At 49.2% G+C, this 9,910-nt stretch overlaps 1 pseudogene; it reads right to left on the minus strand.

Annotated features, from left to right (window-relative positions):
- Positions 1–640: 640 nt before the first annotated feature.
- On the minus strand, positions 641–2,993 carry LOC123074207 (uncharacterized; annotated as a pseudogene).
- Between the last annotated feature and the right edge of the window lie 6,917 nt (positions 2,994–9,910).

Here is a 9,910-nt window from a genome sequence, read left to right on the forward strand (position 1 = left end):
CGCCTTCTTCTTGCTTACACAATTAACTGCAGTTTGGAACTACAGCACAAACCGAGCAAGATGGGGATAGATTGATGGAGCCACCATAAGTGGGTGCCTCTGTTACATCTATCTGGATTGCACTGACTGCAGGAATGTACCAATGATAATGCATAAATAAAATATGGTTAATGAAGTGAAAAGATAATTCCTCTTTTCAAGAAATTCAGCCGTAGAGATGTATATTCTCGGAACGTTGCCCGCATGGCTTATCATATTTTCTGGAGAAAGGCCATTGTGAGGAAATGTATTGATGCTCACCGTGGATCTTTAACGGATGCAGCGAAGTGAAAGATAACAGAAAATAGGGTGCTGCTAGAGTCAAAAGAAAAATAAACTAAACATAGACAAGCAAAAAAGGCAGTAACATGCCCTCATAATTCTCCATCAAAGTACTGATGAAGATGCCAAAAACATCATGATCTGCCTGTCCTATGGCCATTTATGTGAAGACCTTCATCTCCAAACTAGTTGTGTGTGTTTCCTGTAACACAAACTTAATCCCACACGCTATTGTATAAAGCAGGAAGGTGAAACTGAAATGGAAAGGTTGGCCTGACCTTATAGTAAATTGGGTGACACCTAATCTAAGCAACATAGGAATATGCAGCTTTTGACCACAAAAATAAGATCACTGTGTAAATTAAATTTCTAAATAACCACTTCACATCCACCAGCAAGTGACGTGAATTATAGTTCTCAAAACCATAACCCCATTATAATATACATAAACATGCCACTAAGGTGCATTCAAGGAAAATTACATACATTTGAAGCTTATCTATAAGACTATAATACATGTCGCATTTATCTTCTCCATGCAACCAATCTTAAGCAACAAAGGAATATGCACTATTTGATGCAGAGCTTACAACTGGCTTTTAAACCCCGACTCTCACCAACTGTAATTTCCTCAATATCAATGAGCATAACTTATTCCCTTTTCCTTCCATACAAAACATTTTCATTATATCTGCTATACAATTATATTATCTGGACATGAAGAAAACTCATTGTCTGTCCAATGTTGGATGCTGTTTTGTAAGACTGGGGGTTATCCATATGGGAGTAGGCCAGTTGGACCAAAGCTGAGGGGAGACAAGTTCCTCACTACTGTTATATGTCAAGTCAAAAGCTGCAATGTCACGGCAGTTATTCTTGTAATAATTTAGATACTCGTGGTCATCAGCAACGTAGATGGTGTTTGCCTTCAACTGTGGATATTCTTCAGCACTGAGACAAAGTGATTGGTTCAGCCCAACCAGCAACACATGATCCATCAAGCTATTTATTTCCATAAGCTTTTCAGGCATAGTCTCAACTTTAAATATTTTTATCCCATCAGTATAGTGCACATGTGTTGCATTGTCAGCACGTGGATCATAATCAACCACATCTTGTGATCTAAAAACTTGCATCAGATCCCCACATGGAGCCTGAACAATGTAAATTGTTCGACAACTGTACTTATTTGCGCAGCCTCTAATTACCTTTGCTGTGACCACAGGGCCTCTGAGATTGAAGACGTGAATTTCTCCTAGCAATGTCACTGCATATAACTTACCGTCTTTGTACAAGCAGTCTTAAAAAAACAATGTGGTTTCAGCCAGGTCCACTTGTCATCCCCTAACCAAGCAAATGAGAGCTGCCCATCTGGATTGTGAATAAGCACCACAATATAGCCTCCTGCAGATGCATCATAAAATACAAATGCCTTTTTCAGGAGGTAGTGTCGCAGCTCGCCAAGATCAACGGGTTGAGGGCCGGTGGTACTACGGTGCTCCGCTGTGTCACGAGAGTAAATGTACTTACATAAGGCAACTGTTTCATCAAAAACAGGAGTCACATGCGTGATGGTGATCACCGACGGGAGAGCGATCTGTTCACAAGTGATGGGATTGAGAATATGCATCTCGGATCTCTCATCAGCAGTAACCAGCCAGCCATTTGATGACCCAATCAGATACCTGCCGCGAATAGGTGGCTTTGGGAGAGTCAACTTGTATGACCTCTTCTCCAAGAGGCTGTAGAGGCACGCAACGCTTTCACCAGCAGATTCAGATGTGTAGAAGAGGCACGACGTCTGGCGCTGCTGGTACTGCTGAAGGTTGCGCAGGCTGGAATACGCGGAGCGCCACGAGGAGAAGATGGAGCTGGCACGCATCAGGTCAGGGATCTCCAGGTGTGCAAATATGGACATCAGGACATCTTGTGGCAGCACGGGTAATTCGGCAACTGCAACCTCCATCGGTGGTCCATGGGTATCTTCTTTGAGGAATTTCGTCGGACAACCGGAAGGTAGAAGACCTAGCAGCTTAGGCACTCTGATGAAGACCAGAGAACGCAGATTCCTCCGGTGGATGGCTAGACTCGAAATCTTGGACACGCTACGGCTACCACCCATTGGAGATAATAAATCGGCTCTTTCAGAACAACGATTGCTTGTGGGAAGGTTGCAATCCTGGATGGGCCACACGGAGAGCATGGCCAGGCAGGCTCTTGGGCGTACTTATGGGTGGCCTCCCCTCCTCTGCTGCGAGCTGATTCTGTGACGGAAATCCGACTCCTATTACGCCACTCCCAAAAAAGGTTCAAACTTTGAATCGATCCGGTTGCCCAAAGAACTCCGAGCACTGCCGGTTCTCCTCGACAGGACTGAATCAAATCCGAGAGACCGAAGAACAGAACTATCCCGAGAGAGAGTAGCAGGCTCAGCAACCTAGCTCCACGAACCACGAGGATACAGAGGATTGCGGGGAGGTGGGGATTCTCTCAGCCTTCGTCGTCAGATGCGGTAACGAATCGGGAATGATACAGCGGTGGCTGGAGGGCATGTGGAGGTGGGATTGTATAGCAGCAGGATGACGGTAGAGGTGGGGATTCGTCGGAGGCAGTGCTTCGGCGAGCGGCGGCGACGACGGCTGGGTGGTTTGGTTAATAGGCCTGGGACAGGTACGAGGAGTGCCCTTGCCGAAATAAAAAAAATACATGTTGGGTTTTCTTTAGTAGTGCCAATCCTCATTAGAGCATCTCAATGTATTTTACATCACTAAAAAGTGATTAAAATAAAATATACATCACCCAAAAAATGATTCTTTACATCATTAGAAACGTTCAACTCCAATCGATAATGTAAAATAGGGCAGCCACACGACATCCGCTCCAACAGATAATGTAAAAAATAGGTCAGTTGCACAACAACACTATAGCCGCGCATATTTAAACCAAAATCATCACAAACATGAGATACATCTGTTTGAGCGACAAATAGTATTGATAGGAGGGAACACCAAATTCAACATCAACATAGCAAAATTATGGTCTCATAGTGCATCATAGCAAACATAGTTCATGAACCACAAATAAAATGGCACATAAACATAAAGATAAACATGGCATCTCAATTTTCATCTTCTCCGTTGTCACTTGACTCATTGTGAACATTGGCTTGATAATCATTATTGGCTTCAAGAGTTGCCTTGAAGATCTTCGTTGTCTCCTTTCTCATTGTTGTCATTTGACACATTGTGAACATTGCCTTGTGATCCATCTATGCCACCACCTTCATCGAAGCCACCTCCCATGCCACCCATGTTACCACCATAGGCACCTCCCATGCCACCCACGTGCACACTGTAGCCACCTCTCATGCCACCCATGTTATTACCCTAGCCACCTCCCATGTCAGGCATCATGCCACTGAAGCCACATGTAACGGTTAATATGCGGTCCTAGCCCAATGAAGACTTTGCAATCTCCACTATGGATAGAAGCGCATACTAACCACCCCAATATATGACTAATATCATACACGCAAGTGTCATATGTCGGTAAGAAGTTGGACATCACAATAAATACAAGTACTCATCAAAAGAAGAGAGAATACAAGATACAATAAGGCATACATATGTCAATACATAAATATTTCACCAAACAGAGGTCAACATGGTACACATTATATCAATCAATGCAGCCGAAGAAGGCACGGGTCTGAGTACAGACAAGAAGCAAATATGCCTAAGAGGCAAGAGAAATAAGCAACGTCCATCATGTTAATCTCAGGTTGCCAACCCGGATCCTGTCCTAATGATTGTCGTCGAAGAAGAACGAAAAGAAACTCCATGTAGAATGTTCATGCTCTCATCTTAAAGCAAAGCTTTACATGTACCTGCCCACAGCGACAACCCACACATGAAAACTTGACACCCCAAGACTCGCCGTCGAGGCAAGCAAGGCATCCCACCAGCTCCTCCTCCGACGCACCCCGAGTACCTAGGCAGCGCCTCCAAGAAGGGGACGGTGCTGAGACGTCGCCGCTGCTTCGCCCGGTGAACCGAGCCTAGGGTTTCCCTCGGTGTCAGAACAGGGGATGGACATGGCCATGACAACGCCCCCAGGGAGGAGAGGCGCCCACAAGCGTCGTTGTTGCCCGCAGCAGCAGCCGCGCTGCATTTCTCCTCGGTCGTGTACATCAATTTTTGAAGTGCAGCAAACTTGATGGGGGGGCAAAGCTGCCACCTTGGGCCATCACCGTGAAGAGGGGGGAGCCGGATGCCACCGCGCCGCCAACCGGCATGCCCACCACAACCCCTGGTCCAGGGAGACCAGGGCCCGCATCCACCCGCCACAAACCCGCCGCCCTCATGGCCAGGGAGTGCAACACCACCGCCGGGATACCACAACACACAACCGTGGTGCCCGACCAGCCTCCTCATTGCGCCTCTGCCCCGGGAAGAAGAGGACGAGTCCACCGTAGCCTAGGGCTGCCGCCCCAGCGTACCAGCACTGGAGCAACAGCGACGAGAGCCCTGGCGCCACCTGATACGTCTCCGTCGTATCTATAATTTTTGATTGTTCCATGCCAATATTCTACAAGTTTCATATACTTTTGGCAAATTTTTATACTATTTTTGGGACTAACATATTGATCCAGTGCCCAGTGCCAGTTCCTGTTTGTTGCATGTTTTTTGTTTCACAGAAAATCCATATCAAACGGAGTCCACACGGGATAAAAACTGACAAAGATTTTTTTTGGAATATTTGTGATTTTTGGGAAGAAGAATCAACGCGATACGATGCCCGAGGGGGCCAGGAGGCAGGGGGCGCGCCCCAGGGGGTCAGGCGCGACCTGGACCCTCGTGGCCACCCCGTAAGGCGGTTGGAGCACTTCTTTCTCTGCAAGAAAGCTAATTTCCGGATAGAGATCGTGTCCAAAATTCAGCCCAATCGGAGTTACTGATCTCCAGTTATAAGAGAAACGGTGAAAGGGCAGAATCCCAGAGCGCAGAAACAGAGAGAGACAGAGAGACAGATCCAATCTCGGAGGGGCTCTCGCCCCTCCCAAGCCATGGAGACCATGGACCAGAGGGGAAACCCTTCTCCCATCTAGGGAGAAGGGCAAGGAAGAGGAAGAAGGAGGGGGCTCTCTCCCCCTCGCTTCCGGTGGCGCCGGAATGCCGCCGGGGCCATCATCACCACCGCGATCTTCACCAACACCTACGCCATCTTCACCAACATCTCCATCACCTTCCCCCCTCTATCTACAGCGGTCCACTCTCCCGCAACCCGCTGTACCCTCTACTTGAACATGGTGCTTTGTGCTTCATATTATTATCCAATGATGTGTTGCCATCCTATGATGTCTGAGTAGATTTTCGTTGTCCTATCGGTGGTTGATGAATTGCTATGATTGATTTAATTTGCTTGTGGTTATGTCGCTGTCCTTTGGTGCCCATCATATGAGCGCGCGCATGGATCACACCATAGGGTTAGTTGTATGTTGATAGGACTATGTATTGGAGGGCAAGAGTGACAGAAGCTTCTACCTAGCATAGAAATTGATGCATATAGGATTGAAGGGGGACCAATATATCTTAATGCTATGGTTGGGTTTTACCTTAATGAACGTTAGTAGTTGCGGATGCTTGCTAATAGTTCCAATCATAAGTGCATAGAATTCCAAGTCAGGGATGACATGCTAGCAGTGGCCTCTCCCACATAAAACTTGCTATCGGTCTAGTAAAGTAGTCAATTGCTTAGGGACAATTTCACAACTCCTACCACCACTTTTCCACACTCGCTATACTAAATTTATTGCTTCTTTACCTAATCAACCCCTACTTTTTATTTACGCGCTCTTTATCTTCTTGCAAACCTATCCAAAAACACCTACAAAGTACTTCTAGTTTCATACTTGTTCTAGGTAAAGCGAACGTTAAGCGTGCGTAGAGTTGTATCGGTGGTCGATAGAACTTGAGGGAATATTTGTTCTACCTTTAGCTCCTCGTTGGGTTCGACACTCTTACTTATCGAAAGAGGCTACAATTGATCCCATATACTTGTGGGTTATCACCACCCGCAGACCAGGACGACCTAGCGGCCATCCACGCTAGCAAGCCGCGCTGCTAGTTCCCGCGCCGCTCCCACACCCCCAGACCTCCATCGAGCCGCCCAGTCCATGGCCACTTTGCCAAATCTGAGCCACAACCATACCGCCAGCGAGCGCCGCCAGAACCGACTGCCGCGCCGCCCCTACAGCCATAGAAGCCGGCCCATCCCGCCAGGTCCCGGGGCCGCCGCCCGGGCGTCCACCCGCTGCCAGCCAGGCGCCTTGTCTAGGGCCGCCTCGCAAATGTACGGTAGTGGTGCGGGGTATTCCGCCCCGCTACCACCGGCGGCCGGAGTCAATCGCAAGCCTTTTTTTCTCGAATACGCACGAGTGTGCGTACTATATATTAAAGAAGAAGAGCCAAGATGGCTGATAGAACGCCTTTCGGCAATGTACTACCCCTCGAGGTTAGAACCTACATCCACCGTGATAAACACCAACAACTAACCCGCCTTGCACGTACTCAAGCCAAACAATAACGATGAGGACGGACACAGAACACACATGCCACGTCCCCCTGTATCAAACACCTCAAAACACGACAAAAACACCTTACCAAACTAGATCAACGCACTCTCCACCCTTGGTGCCTAGAGGATCAGCATGCGGACACCGGGAGCTAGCCTAGCTTGAAGAAGACGTCGTCGAAGAGGTGTCGATGATGGAGTACGTAGCGCCCCGGATGCTCCTACCCACAACGACAACCCACACATGACAACTTGGCACCCCAAGACTCGCCACTTAGGCGAGTGAGGCAGCCCACCAGATGCTCCTCCGGACGCACCCGAGCACTGATGTCTACTACGCAACCTTCTTCTTGTAGACTCGTGTTGGGCCTCCAAGCGCAGAGTTTTGTAGGACAGTAGCAAATTTCCCTCAAGTGGATGATCTAAGATTTATCAATCCGTGGGAGGCGTAGGATGAAGATGGTCTCTCTCAAACAACCCTACAACCAAATAACAAAGAGTCTCTTGTGTCCCCAACACACCCAATACAATGGTAAATTGTATAGGTGCACTAGTTCAAAGAGATGGTGATACAAGTGTAATATGGATAGTAGATATAGGTTTTTGTAATCTGAAAATATAAAAACAGCAAGGTGGCAAGTGATAAAAGTGAGAAAAAATGGTATTGCAATGCTTAGAAACAAGGCCTAGGGTTCATACTTTCACTAGTGCAAGTTCTCTCAACAATGATAACATAATTGGATCATATTACAATTCCTCAACATGCAACAAAGAATCACTCCAAAGTTTCTATCGGAGAACGTAGGACGAAAACATGTAGCAACCCCTATGCATAGATTACCCCAATGTTACCTCGGGGAATCCGCGAGTTGAGTGCCAAAACATACATCAAGTGAATCAATAGAACATCCCATTGTCACCAAAGAGCAAGACATACATCAAGTGTTCTCAAATCTAATACTCAATCCAACATAACGAAACCTCAAAGAGCAAGACTCAATTCATCACAAGAAGGTAGATGGGGAAGAAACACCATATGATTCAACTATAGTAACAAAGCTCGCAGTACATCAAGATCGTGCCAAATTAAGAATACGAGAGAGAGAGAGAGATCAAACACATAGCTACTGGTACATACCCTCAGCCTCGAGGGTGAACTACTTGTCCTCGTCATGGAGACCGCCGGGATGATGAAGATGGCCTCCGGTGATGGTTTCCCCCTCCGGCAGGGTGCCGAAACGGGCTCCCGATTGGTTTTTCATGGCTACAGAGGCTTGTGACGGAGGAACTCCCGATCTTGGTTTCTTTCTGGGGGTTTCTGGATTTATAGGATTTTTTGGCGTCGGTTTTAGGGGGGTCCACGAGGTGGCGACAAGGCACGAGGCGCACCCTAGGGGGGCGCCCTCCACCCTTGTGGATGCCTCATGGCTCCTCTGGTCCATCTCCGATACTCCGTGGGATTCTTCTGGTCCATAAAAAATCGTCATAAAGTTTCAGCTCGTTTGGACTCCGTTTGGTATTCCTTTTCTGTAAAACTCAAAAACAAGGAAAAAACAGAAACTGGCACTAGGCTCTAGGTTAATAGTTTAGTCCAAAAAATGATATAAAATAGCATATAAAACATCAAAAACAAATAATATAATAGCATGGAACAATCAAAAATTATAGATACATTGGAGACGTATCAAGCACTTAGGCAGTGCCTCCAAGAAGGGGGCGACGCCGAGACGTCGACGCTGCCTGGCCCGGCGAACCAAGCCTAGGGTTTCCCCTGGTGTCAGAACAGGGGATGGACATGGCCATGACAACGCCCCCAGGGAGGAGACGGCGCCCACAAGTGTCGCTGTTGCCCACAACCGTAGCCGCGCCGGATTTCTCCTCTACCGTGTCCATCAATTTTCGGAGCGAAGCAAACTGGAGGGGGAAGCTGCCACCTTGGGCCATCACCATGATGAGGGGGAGTCGGATGCCATCGCGCCGCCAATCGGCCTGCCCACCACAACCCCTCGTCGAGGGAGACCAGGGCCTGCATCCACCCGCCACAACCCCCCCGCACGGCCAGGGAATGCAGCACCGCCGTCGGGATACCATAGCACACAGCCATGGCGCTTGACCAACCTCCTCATCGCGCCTACACCCCCGGGAAGAAGAGGGTGAGCCCACCGTAGCCTGGGGCCGCCGCCCCAGCGTACCAGCACCGGAGCAACAACGACGGGAGCCCCGGCGCCACCCGCAGCCCTGGGGGCTAGATCTGGCTGGGCCAGACCAGGACAACCCAGTGGCCACGCACGGCCATCCGCGCAAGCAAGCTGCGCTGCCAGCTCCCGTGCCGCTCCCGCACCCCCAGACCTCCACTGAGCCGTGCAGTCCATGGCCACTGTGCCAAATCCGAGCCACGGCCATACCGCCACCGAGCGCCGCCAGAACCGACTGTCGCCCTGCCCCTACAACCAAAGAAGCTGGCCCATCCCGCCAGGTCCCAGGGACGCCGCGCCGACGTCAACCCACTGCCAGTCGGGCGCATCATCCAGGGCCGCCGCACCGCGCCAGAAGGGAGTACCTCCGTGAGAGAGGAGAGGGCCCGCCACCGCTGCCAACCATGCTGTTTGCGCGCCGACGTTGCCCAGCGGCAGTGAGGGAAGAGGCTGGAGTTGGGGGGCGCCACCGCCAACCCCCCTCCCGCGGAGCGACGTGGACGCAGTTTTTCTATTAGCATGTAATCGCAAGCCTTTTATTTGCTCTTTGTTGAGATCCTTGTCTTAAACCCACTTCTTTATTAATGAAAGTGGCAAGCCTTTTGTCTTGTTTCAAAAAGAAATAAAATCGCACGCGGGACCAAACAAACCGCTCGGCCGGCGTTGCGTCACCCTCAAAGAATTTGCTGCCGGTTTAGATAGTGCTCCACGCATCCGTCCATGCTGCATCTGTGCGGACACACTGCCGCAGCTGTAGCACACGACTCGCCGGGCCTATGAGCATGGTCGGGCAGGCAGTTTCGCAAGGTCACCGTTGGCCT

The sequence above is a fragment of the Triticum aestivum genome, chromosome 3D (assembly GCF_018294505.1).
Source record: "Triticum aestivum cultivar Chinese Spring chromosome 3D, IWGSC CS RefSeq v2.1, whole genome shotgun sequence".
Taxonomy (NCBI): Eukaryota; Viridiplantae; Streptophyta; class Magnoliopsida; order Poales; family Poaceae; genus Triticum; species Triticum aestivum.